The following is a 10,852-nucleotide window of genomic DNA, read 5'->3' as shown; positions in this document are numbered from 1 at the left end:
AACCGTGAAAGGGGCGGGCCCAACAAGGTCCCCTTCATGGGCACTATCACTGCTTGCTGTCAGGGAGGCTGCCAGACAATTTTCCATGCACACTCTGGGCTGGGGGGCAGTCAACCACCAGTACACACAGCAGAACCTAAACCCATACCATTATTGCTAAGCAGCAAGACAGGGGCCCATTGCACTCCCACGGGGCCTTTTTAAATGCAATCCATAACCCGGATTTGCCAGGAACCCTTCTTACTCCTCCTACTTGCATGTGACACTGGGCTTAGGATCTGCATAGGAAACACACACACAAGCACACACCTACCTTTGTTGCCTGCAGATGCCTCCTTGGCTGTCCCCAAACGGTATCAAACCAACACCCACGGGAAGCTGTAAGCATAGAGGACATGCCTGCACCCCATTGGACTTACCTGTGTGGGTTAAATCCGGGTTATTTGACAACCTATGGCGGTGATGGTTCTGCTCAGGCAGAGCAGTGCTGATGCTCCTCATAAAGCTGTCGCTGCTGTGAAGGTTCTAGGTGACATCACAAATCCCTATGGTTACATACACAACAAAGCTGGGTTGTTGTTGTTTACACTCTGCAAGGCCTGTGGAAGTGAGTGACATCATAGCACTGTAGTTCTGAGGGTTCAAGATGGATGCAACAATCTCCTGTTGCTTCTATGAAGGCCGTAATAGACGACATCACCAAACAGCTCCATAGTCACATACACAGCAAAGGAGAGATGTTGTTTACACCTAGTGATGTCAGTGGTATTGAGTGACATCACAGCACAGTGCTAAGGCTCCTGGGCCTGGACACAGCAGCGGCTGCAATATCTCAACGGAGAATACGTTTATATCTATGTGTGTGTGTGCGCATATATATATATATATATATATATATATAATCTCTCCAAAGGAAACAGCAACAATCGCCAGGTCCAGTATAATAGCAAACTGATGTTTATTGCATCAATAACAGCAACGTTTCGGCTAAAAGTGAGCCTTTCTCAAGCATAGTGCAAATAACAATGGATCAAACTTATATATGTAGTGAAGGAACATGATTGGTGACAGTACAGGTGCATTATATCAATCATTAGACATTGTGTCCACCCTCCACCCATGATTGGGTAGATGGGCGGTCATGTGATAACAAATCTGTCAAAATGTCAAATAACAGACTTAAGCTCTATAAATATAAACATTATTACTTCCCCACATGGAGCGACGGAGTCCGCAGGGATCAGCAATTCGTTTCCGATACTCCGATTGTTGATAGTTGTAACCATTCATATACATCTAAGTTGCCGTCTGTTCGTTCCTCCGTTTGTAAACAAAGGAGCTGCGGCTGCGCGGATCACACATGGGTCTCCGCCCAGCCTTCATTCCCCAGTGCCGTCAGAAAACAATCTGCGCATGCGCGGGCACTCCGTGCATCGATTCTGGCCGTCTTGCAGTGAGTGCACAGAGACCGCTGTCAATAACTGCAGCAGCTCTGTGAACTATATTCACCCGGATCATGGCCAATAGGAATACTTATAAGACAGACTGAAAATTGACGACAGTGTATATTGAAAAAAGAAGGGGTTATGTATATTCCTCGGTAGAATTGCGTAAAGTTCCGTGCGTCTTCTCGCTCCATGTGGGTTAAGTGTGAACAAAGTGTCTAAAAATGATACAAAAATACAAAAAATTACACAGAGTTAAAAATGTAATAAAACCAACGCCTCCCATCGTTTATCATTATAAAGAAAGTATTCACGTATTCCTATATAGAGAAAAGTAAAAAAAGGACAAAAGAAAAAGAGAAAACGTGAAAAATATAAAGAAAAAATAAAAAATAAAAAATAAATAATAAATTAAAAAGATAAATAAATAAAAAAGAAAAAATAAATAAATAAAAAATAAAAATAAAGATAGAAATAAAAAAATAAAAATATAAAAAATATAAATAAAAAATAAATAGATAAAAGTAAAAAATGAATAAAGAGTGAAAAAATAAAAAATAAAAAATAATTAATAGTAATTAATGAAAAAAAATTTTTGAAAAAATTTTTTTATAAAAAATAAAAAATGAAAAATAAAAAATAAAAAATGATAAATAAATAAAAAATAATAATTAATAGTGAAAAATGAAGAATAATAATGAAAAATAATACAAAATAAATAAATAGACGAAAATAATAAAAAATAGGAAACCATAAAATAAATAATAAATAAAAAATAAAAAATAAAAAATAAATAATAAATATATAATAAATAATAAATAATAAATAATAAAAAATAAGTAATAAAAAATAATAAAAAATAAAAAATAAAAAATAAAAAATAATAAATAAAAAATAAAATATAAAAAATAAAAAATAAATAAATAGAAAAATGAGAAAAAGTAAATAATTGAAAAATGAAAATAAAAAATAAATGGTAAAAAATAAAAGTAAATAATGAAAAATGAATATACAAATGAAACAAAATTGTGAATAAATGAATAAAGAAAATAGTTAGAAGTCACACATGAATCCATTTCACATAAAAGGTTTCAAATTAAAATCTACATTAAGTCCCTGTGGATGCAAAGTGTTTAATCTGTGAATCCATTTAAGTTCTTTTTGTTTCAGGATCCTCTCCCTGTCCCCACCGCGTCTAAGCGGGGGGACATGGTCGATGATCCGGAAACGTAACTGGCTAATATTATGGCCCTTCTCTAGAAAATGTCGGGGGATGGGGAGGTCCACTTTGCCTGTCCTAATGGAAGACTTATGACCATTGAGCCGAATGCGGCATTCGTTTGTGGTTTCCCCCACATAATATAGCCCACAAGGGCATTGTAGCAGGTACACCACAAATGATGACCTGCATGTGAAACGGTCCTCAATGGTAAATCTTTCTCCTGTTTGTGGATGAGAGAAACTGTCCCCTTTGATAATATTGTTGCAGTGGCTGCAGCCAAAACAAGGGAAATTTCCCTTCTTTCTGCCCAGCCACTGTATCTCTTGTTTTTTTCTCTGTTTGTCACTACCAATGTCAGATTTTACTAACATATCCCTGAAATTGCGCCCTCTGCGGTACGCCATTACAGGGGGGTTAGCAAGGTTAGTTGTACGTTGTATGATACTCCAATTATTCCTTATTATGGCAGCAATTTTGTTACTCAGCGTGGTGAACGTAGATACAAAAGGTATTCTATCAGTGGTGTTCTTTATCTTGGGTTGTAATAACTCACTTCTAGTGATCTCAGATAATCTTGATCTATGTTTAGATAGGAGATTCTGGGGATAACCTCTTTTCTTGAATTTAGAACACATTTCGTCCAATCTATCTTCCAGATGTTTAGAGGGTGAAACGATTCGCTTCACCCTCAACATCTGGCTCCATGGTAAGGATTTGACCATGGATCTGGGGTGAAAACTGTCAAAAAATAACAAATTGTTCCTATCTGTCTCCTTTGTAAATAAATCTGTGGTCAATTTCTGGTCACATAGATATACAGTTGTGTCGAGAAACTGAAGTGATTCGGTGGATTTCACCATTGTGAACTCCAATTCTGGGAAAATGTTATTAATTTCAACAAAAAATTGATCCAATTCCACAATTGACCCTGTCCAGACGACAAACGTGTCGTCAATGTAACGAAGCCACGTCTGTACGTGTCTGAACAGGGCCGATCGGTATATGTAAGTAGTTTCAATGTCCGCCATGTAAATGTTCGCATAGCATGGCGCCGCGTTAGAGCCCATGGCTGTACCCCTGTTCTGGACATAGAGATCATCCCCAAACAGGAAATAATTCCGTCTGAGGATGATCCCCAATAGGTCCAGAACAAGGGAACAGGCACCCTCTGTCATCTCTGATCCATTCAGGCATTTGGATACAGCTTCAATGCCACGGTTGTGGTCAATGGATGTATATAAATTGACGATGTCAAATGATACCAACACGGTGTGTGGGGGACATTGTAAATCATGAATTTTGTTGAGGAAATCAGTGGTGTCCTGTACATACGATATAGCACTGGTGGCAAAATTATGTAGTACCCTATCTAAATACACTGCAATAGGGGAGAATACGGAGTCCCGCCCGGAGACTATGGGTCTACCGGGGGGACTTCGCAGGTTCTTATGGATCTTTGGCAGTGTATAGAACACTGGTGTACATGGATAATCTTTAAGCAGAAATCGATGCAGATCTTCATCTATAATGCCATCTTCAAGTGCTTGGGATAGGACACCATAGATCTCACCTTGTATACTTTTCAAAGGGTCAATCAAAATTTTAGTATATACCGTATTGTCACTCAATTGACGATCAATCTCCGCGAGGTATTGGGGGGTGTCCATCACAACGATGGCACCCCCCTTATCCGCAGGTTTGATGGTAATTGTAGTGTTTTGTTGTAAACCTTTAATAGCTGACATTTCTGCCCTAGATACATTATGCCAATTTGGTTCTACTCTAGAGGATGTTTTTAAGGACTCTATTTGTGACATAACCGTTTGTACAAAGGCTTCAACCCCATTATGATCTCTCGGGGGTTGGAAACTGCTCTTGTTGTGCAGACCGGCCCCCTTTAGTGTGAGGTCGGCCTGTCCAACAATAGGAGTCATGTGCTCAATTTCCCCAATCTGTGAAAAGAAACTTTTCAACCGTAACCTTCGAAAGAAGGTTTCTAAATCAACTTGTAAAGAGAGCCAGTCCACCTCTGTGTTGGGACAGTAGGAAAGTCCCCTCTCCAACACATTAACTTCAATGTCAGTGAGATCAACAGAACTGATATTTACCACTAGTGTCTTTAATGTCCTTTCTTGTTCGTCCGGCCTCTTGGAGGTTTGTTGTTCACCTTCTGTCGAGTTTGAACCCCTCTTGTGGTGTTTTCGCCCCCCTCGTCTCGTCCTCCGTGGGGGCCTTTGACTAGAAAAGGGTGTTGGAGTGAGACATCCGATGAGTCGCTATCCAAAGCAGTGGAAAGAAACCCGTCTGTTTTTGGGGCCGTTGTCCTTGGGTTCATGTTTCGTGGGCGACGTCTCCGTCTTTTGTTCTCCTGTTGGAACTGTGTCTGCCATGTATAAATTTTACCATTGGCATAGTCTTCAATATCGCGATGCCATTTAATTCTTTTGGCTTCTTCCAGCTCTTGCTGATGTTTCAAGAGTCTGGTGGCCAATTTTTCTTTGGACTCTTGGTAGTCCTGGGCTGTAAGGAGAGACTTTAAATGTTCCTCTATTTCCAAGCATTTCATTTTAGTTTTATCAATGTCCATCTGTAAAAATTCCATATTTAGAAGCATCACATCACATGCGTACTTATTAGAAATTTGGATGAACTTCTGATGGAAAAGGTCATTGTTCGGAAACAGGTTAGGGCTCATATGTGACCTCATACCCCGTGGTATTCTTTGTTCACGGTAATATTCACTTAGGGTCACTAGATGTAGCTCCAATGTGATGAGGCGTTTAGATTCAGCATCCCACTTTCTCCTTAGTACATCAATCGACGGGACACTCAGAAATGTAGCTTCCCTTTGTATGGTACTTAGGATTCTTGTGGCTTCTTGTTCGGAATACGTGAAGGTGTTCATGATGCCTGCACCTTGCGGTGCACTCCCACCTCCTGGTGGGGTTGTCATTATATCTCAGTTGCTTACTGGAGAGTCCAATCCTGTGCAAGGTTCAAGGCAATCCAAGAAAATACACAAGGGGAGCCAGCACTGGATGACCACTGGGGATGTGCCCGTAATCCACCCGAATGCCAAAGACGGGTACACTTCACAATCTCTCCAAAGGAAACAGCAACAATCGCCAGGTCCAGTATAATAGCAAACTGATGTTTATTGCATCAATAACAGCAACGTTTCGGCTAAAAGTGAGCCTTTCTCAAGCATAGTGCAAATAACAATGGATCAAACTTATATATGTAGTGAAGGAACATGATTGGTGACAGTACAGGTGCATTATATCAATCATTAGACATTGTGTCCACCCTCCACCCATGATTGGGTAGATGGGCGGTCATGTGATAACAAATCTGTCAAAATGTCAAATAACAGACTTAAGCTCTATAAATATAAACATTATTACTTCCCCACATGGAGCGACGGAGTCCGCAGGGATCAGCAATTCGTTTCCGATACTCCGATTGTTGATAGTTGTAACCATTCATATACATCTAAGTTGCCGTCTGTTCGTTCCTCCGTTTGTAAACAAAGGAGCTGCGGCTGCGCGGATCACACATGGGTCTCCGCCCAGCCTTCATTCCCCAGTGCCGTCAGAAAACAATCTGCGCATGCGCGGGCACTCCGTGCATCGATTCTGGCCGTCTTGCAGTGAGTGCACAGAGACCGCTGTCAATAACTGCAGCAGCTCTGTGAACTATATTCACCCGGATCATGGCCAATAGGAATACTTATAAGACAGACTGAAAATTGACGACAGTGTATATTGAAAAAAGAAGGGGTTATGTATATTCCTCGGTAGAATTGCGTAAAGTTCCGTGCGTCTTCTCGCTCCATGTGGGTTAAGTGTGAACAAAGTGTCTAAAAATGATACAAAAATACAAAAAATTACACAGAGTTAAAAATGTAATAAAACCAACGCCTCCCATCGTTTATCATTATAAAGAAAGTATTCACGTATTCCTATATAGAGAAAAGTAAAAAAAGGACAAAAGAAAAAGAGAAAACGTGAAAAATATAAAGAAAATATAAAAAATAAAAAATAAGAGAAAGATTTACCATTGAGGACCGTTTCACATGCAGGTCATCATTTGTGGTGTACCTGCTACAATGCCCTTGTGGGCTATATTATGTGGGGGAAACCACAAACGAATGCCGCATTCGGCTCAATCGTCATAAGTCTTCCATTAGGACAGGCAAAGTGGACCTCCCCATCCCCCGACATTTTCTAGAGAAGGGCCATAATATTAGCCAGTTACGTTTCCGGATCATCGACCATGTCCCCCCGCTTAGACGCGGTGGGGACAGGGAGAGGATCCTGAAACAAAAAGAACTTAAATGGATTCACAGATTAAACACTTTGCATCCACAGGGACTTAATGTAGATTTTAATTTGAAACCTTTTATGTGAAATGGATTCATGTGTGACTTCTAACTATTTTCTTTATTCATTTATTCACAATTTTGTTTCATTTGTATATTCATTTTTCATTATTTACTTTTATTTTTTACCATTTATTTTTTATTTTCATTTTTCAATTATTTACTTTTTCTCATTTTTCTATTTATTTATTTTTTATTTTTTATATTTTATTTTTTATTTTTTATTTTTTATTTTTTATTTTTTATTATTTTTTATTACTTATTTTTTATTATTTATTATTTATTATTTATTATATATTTATTATTTATTTTTTATTTTTTATTTTTTATTTATTATTTATTTTATGGTTTCCTATTTTTTATTATTTTCGTCTATTTATTTATTTTGTATTATTTTTCATTATTATTCTTCATTTTTCACTATTAATTATTATTTTTTATTTATTTATCATTTTTTATTTTTTATTTTTCATTTTTTATTTTTTATAAAAAAATTTTTTCAAAAAATTTTTTTCATTAATTACTATTAATTATTTTTTATTTTTTATTTTTTCACTCTTTATTCATTTTTTACTTTTATCTATTTATTTTTTATTTATATTTTTTATATTTTTATTTTTTTATTTCTATCTTTATTTTTATTTTTTATTTATTTATTTTTTCTTTTTTATTTATTTATCTTTTTAATTTATTATTTATTTTTTATTTTTTATTTTTTCTTTATATTTTTCACGTTTTCTCTTTTTCTTTTGTCCTTTTTTTACTTTTCTCTATATAGGAATACGTGAATACTTTCTTTATAATGATAAACGATGGGAGGCGTTGGTTTTATTACATTTTTAACTCTGTGTAATTTTTTGTATTTTTGTATCATTTTTAGACACTTTGTTCACACTTAACCCACATGGAGCGAGAAGACGCACGGAACTTTACGCAATTCTACCGAGGAATATACATAACCCCTTCTTTTTTCAATATACACTGTCGTCAATTTTCAGTCTGTCTTATAAGTATTCCTATTGGCCATGATCCGGGTGAATATAGTTCACAGAGCTGCTGCAGTTATTGACAGCGGTCTCTGTGCACTCACTGCAAGACGGCCAGAATCGATGCACGGAGTGCCCGCGCATGCGCAGATTGTTTTCTGACGGCACTGGGGAATGAAGGCTGGGCGGAGACCCATGTGTGATCCGCGCAGCCGCAGCTCCTTTGTTTACAAACGGAGGAACGAACAGACGGCAACTTAGATGTATATGAATGGTTACAACTATCAACAATCGGAGTATCGGAAACGAATTGCTGATCCCTGCGGACTCCGTCGCTCCATGTGGGGAAGTAATAATGTTTATATTTATAGAGCTTAAGTCTGTTATTTGACATTTTGACAGATTTGTTATCACATGACCGCCCATCTACCCAATCATGGGTGGAGGGTGGACACAATGTCTAATGATTGATATAATGCACCTGTACTGTCACCAATCATGTTCCTTCACTACATATATAAGTTTGATCCATTGTTATTTGCACTATGCTTGAGAAAGGCTCACTTTTAGCCGAAACGTTGCTGTTATTGATGCAATAAACATCAGTTTGCTATTATACTGGACCTGGCGATTGTTGCTGTTTCCTTTGGAGAGATTGTGAAGTGTACCCGTCTTTGGCATTCGGGTGGATTACGGGCACATCCCCAGTGGTCATCCAGTGCTGGCTCCCCTTGTGTATTTTCTTATATATATATATATATATATATATATATATATATATATATATATATTTCTCCGCCGAAATCACTTTTAAACCCATTTCCACCTTTTTTTCCCTTCTCTTCCTCTTACTTTTTTTTCACGTTTTTTTACGTTTTTCTCCTTTTCGCCTCTTTTCTGGGCGTATTATTCTTCTTTTTCTTCTTTTTTTTCGTCTAATGCATACCCCATCAGTGCAGCAATGCTTATTCAATACCGCCAGCAGATGGAGACACTGGGGGATAATTTTCTAAGGATTTATACTGATTTTTCCTGTCTGAATTTGTCGCACAGAAAGTTGCAGGCCAAATATGTGTGACATTTCTGCGACTTTAGCTTCTAGAGCATTTTTACAACATTATACATAGGTGCTGAATACATAAAAAGCGACTGTTCAGCGACAGACAAGTCGCATCGGCTGAAAGTAGGCCAGAATGTCAGTCCATGTTGGAGCAGGTTTAGATACAGTCTAAAGCATAGATCTCAAAGTCTGTGCACAGAATTTAGCAAGGGCCTCGCACCTTCTGATGCATCAGGTAGGTGCACAATAGCATAGCCTAACCCTCTGTACTTTGGTCTATATTGATGCGGGACATAGACAGCCAGCTGATGACCAATCCATTAGTGCAATGGATGGCTGGAAGCATTTGTCTTTGCCTTTGCAATACCACAGAAGCAATGCATGGTCAATGTACAGCAATGACACACCTGTGTGAACAGCCAGGAGACCCCCCCCCCCCCATGTTATGTTACATAGTTACATAGTTAGTACGGTCGAAAAAAGACATATGTCCATCAAGTTCAACCAGGGAATTAAGGGGTAGGGGTGTGGCGCGATATTGGGGAAGGGATGAGATTTTATATTTCTTCATAAGCATTAATCTTATTTTGTCAATTAGGAACATTCAGCACCCACCCGCTATCAAGGCAGCTGCCTATCATGTCATGCCCTACCTGCACAGGTGTGCTGGCTACTCAAATGATCCAATTAAGGAGGCCATTTAGTCAGCAGCAGCAGAAGTCCTGTGCCTGGACGCTCCAACAGGGGCCAGACACAAGCAGAAGCAGAAGCAGCAGAAGCAGCAGCAGCACCACCTTTTGTTTTTTGGCTGCAGCAGCAGCAAGGCCCACAGGGCTGGCTAGCTGGCTAGCCAGCAAGCAGGTAGCAATGAAAGTAGGAATCTTTCTTTTTAACCCTGTAAGGGGGTGGTGCACTGTACCCGAAGATACTGCCATATCGGGTCAATGCATAGGGCGACAGAAGCAAGCTTCGAAATCGGCCCCCGTTCTCAAAAATCCATTTAATATATGGTCCCCAGATAGGGGACGTATCAGATATTAAACAGATAAGAACAGATACTACACTTGATCTTAGCCAAAAGGCCGAGAAGCGATAACCGTGAAAGGGGCGGGCCCAACAAGGTCCCCTTCATGGGCACTATCACTGCTTGCTGTCAGGGAGGCTGCCAGACAATTTTCCATGCACACTCTGGGCTGGGGGGCAGTCAACCACCAGTACACACAGCAGAACCTAAACCCATACCATTATTGCTAAGCAGCAAGACAGGGGCCCATTGCACTCCCACGGGGCCTTTTTAAATGCAATCCATAACCCGGATTTGCCAGGAACCCTTCTTACTCCTCCTACTTGCATGTGACACTGGGCTTAGGATCTGCATAGGAAACACACACACAAGCACACACCTACCTTTGTTGCCTGCAGATGCCTCCTTGGCTGTCCCCAAACGGTATCAAACCAACACCCACGGGAAGCTGTAAGCATAGAGGACATGCCTGCACCCCATTGGACTTACCTGTGTGGGTTAAATCCGGGTTATTTGACAACCTATGGCGGTGATGGTTCTGCTCAGGCAGAGCAGTGCTGATGCTCCTCATAAAGCTGTCGCTGCTGTGAAGGTTCTAGGTGACATCACAAATCCCTATGGTTACATACACAACAAAGCTGGGTTGTTGTTGTTTACACTCTGCAAGGCCTGTGGAAGTGAGTGACATCATAGCACTGTAGTTCTGAGGGTTCAAGATGGATGCAACAATCTCC

The 10,852-nt window shown here is 39.3% G+C and overlaps 1 non-coding gene across 1 annotated transcript; it reads right to left on the bottom strand.

The window, feature by feature from the left end:
• Positions 1–9,997: 9,997 nt before the first annotated feature.
• LOC130343561 (U2 spliceosomal RNA) lies at positions 9,998–10,188 on the bottom strand. The gene has a single exon (XR_008882860.1). It is a non-coding gene; the product is annotated as a U2 spliceosomal RNA (small nuclear RNA).
• Positions 10,189–10,852: the final 664 nt, after the last annotated feature.

Source organism: Hyla sarda, unplaced genomic scaffold (genome assembly GCF_029499605.1).
Source record: "Hyla sarda isolate aHylSar1 unplaced genomic scaffold, aHylSar1.hap1 scaffold_687, whole genome shotgun sequence".
Taxonomy (NCBI): Eukaryota; Metazoa; Chordata; class Amphibia; order Anura; family Hylidae; genus Hyla; species Hyla sarda.
This window is presented reverse-complemented; position numbering and strand designations above follow the sequence as displayed.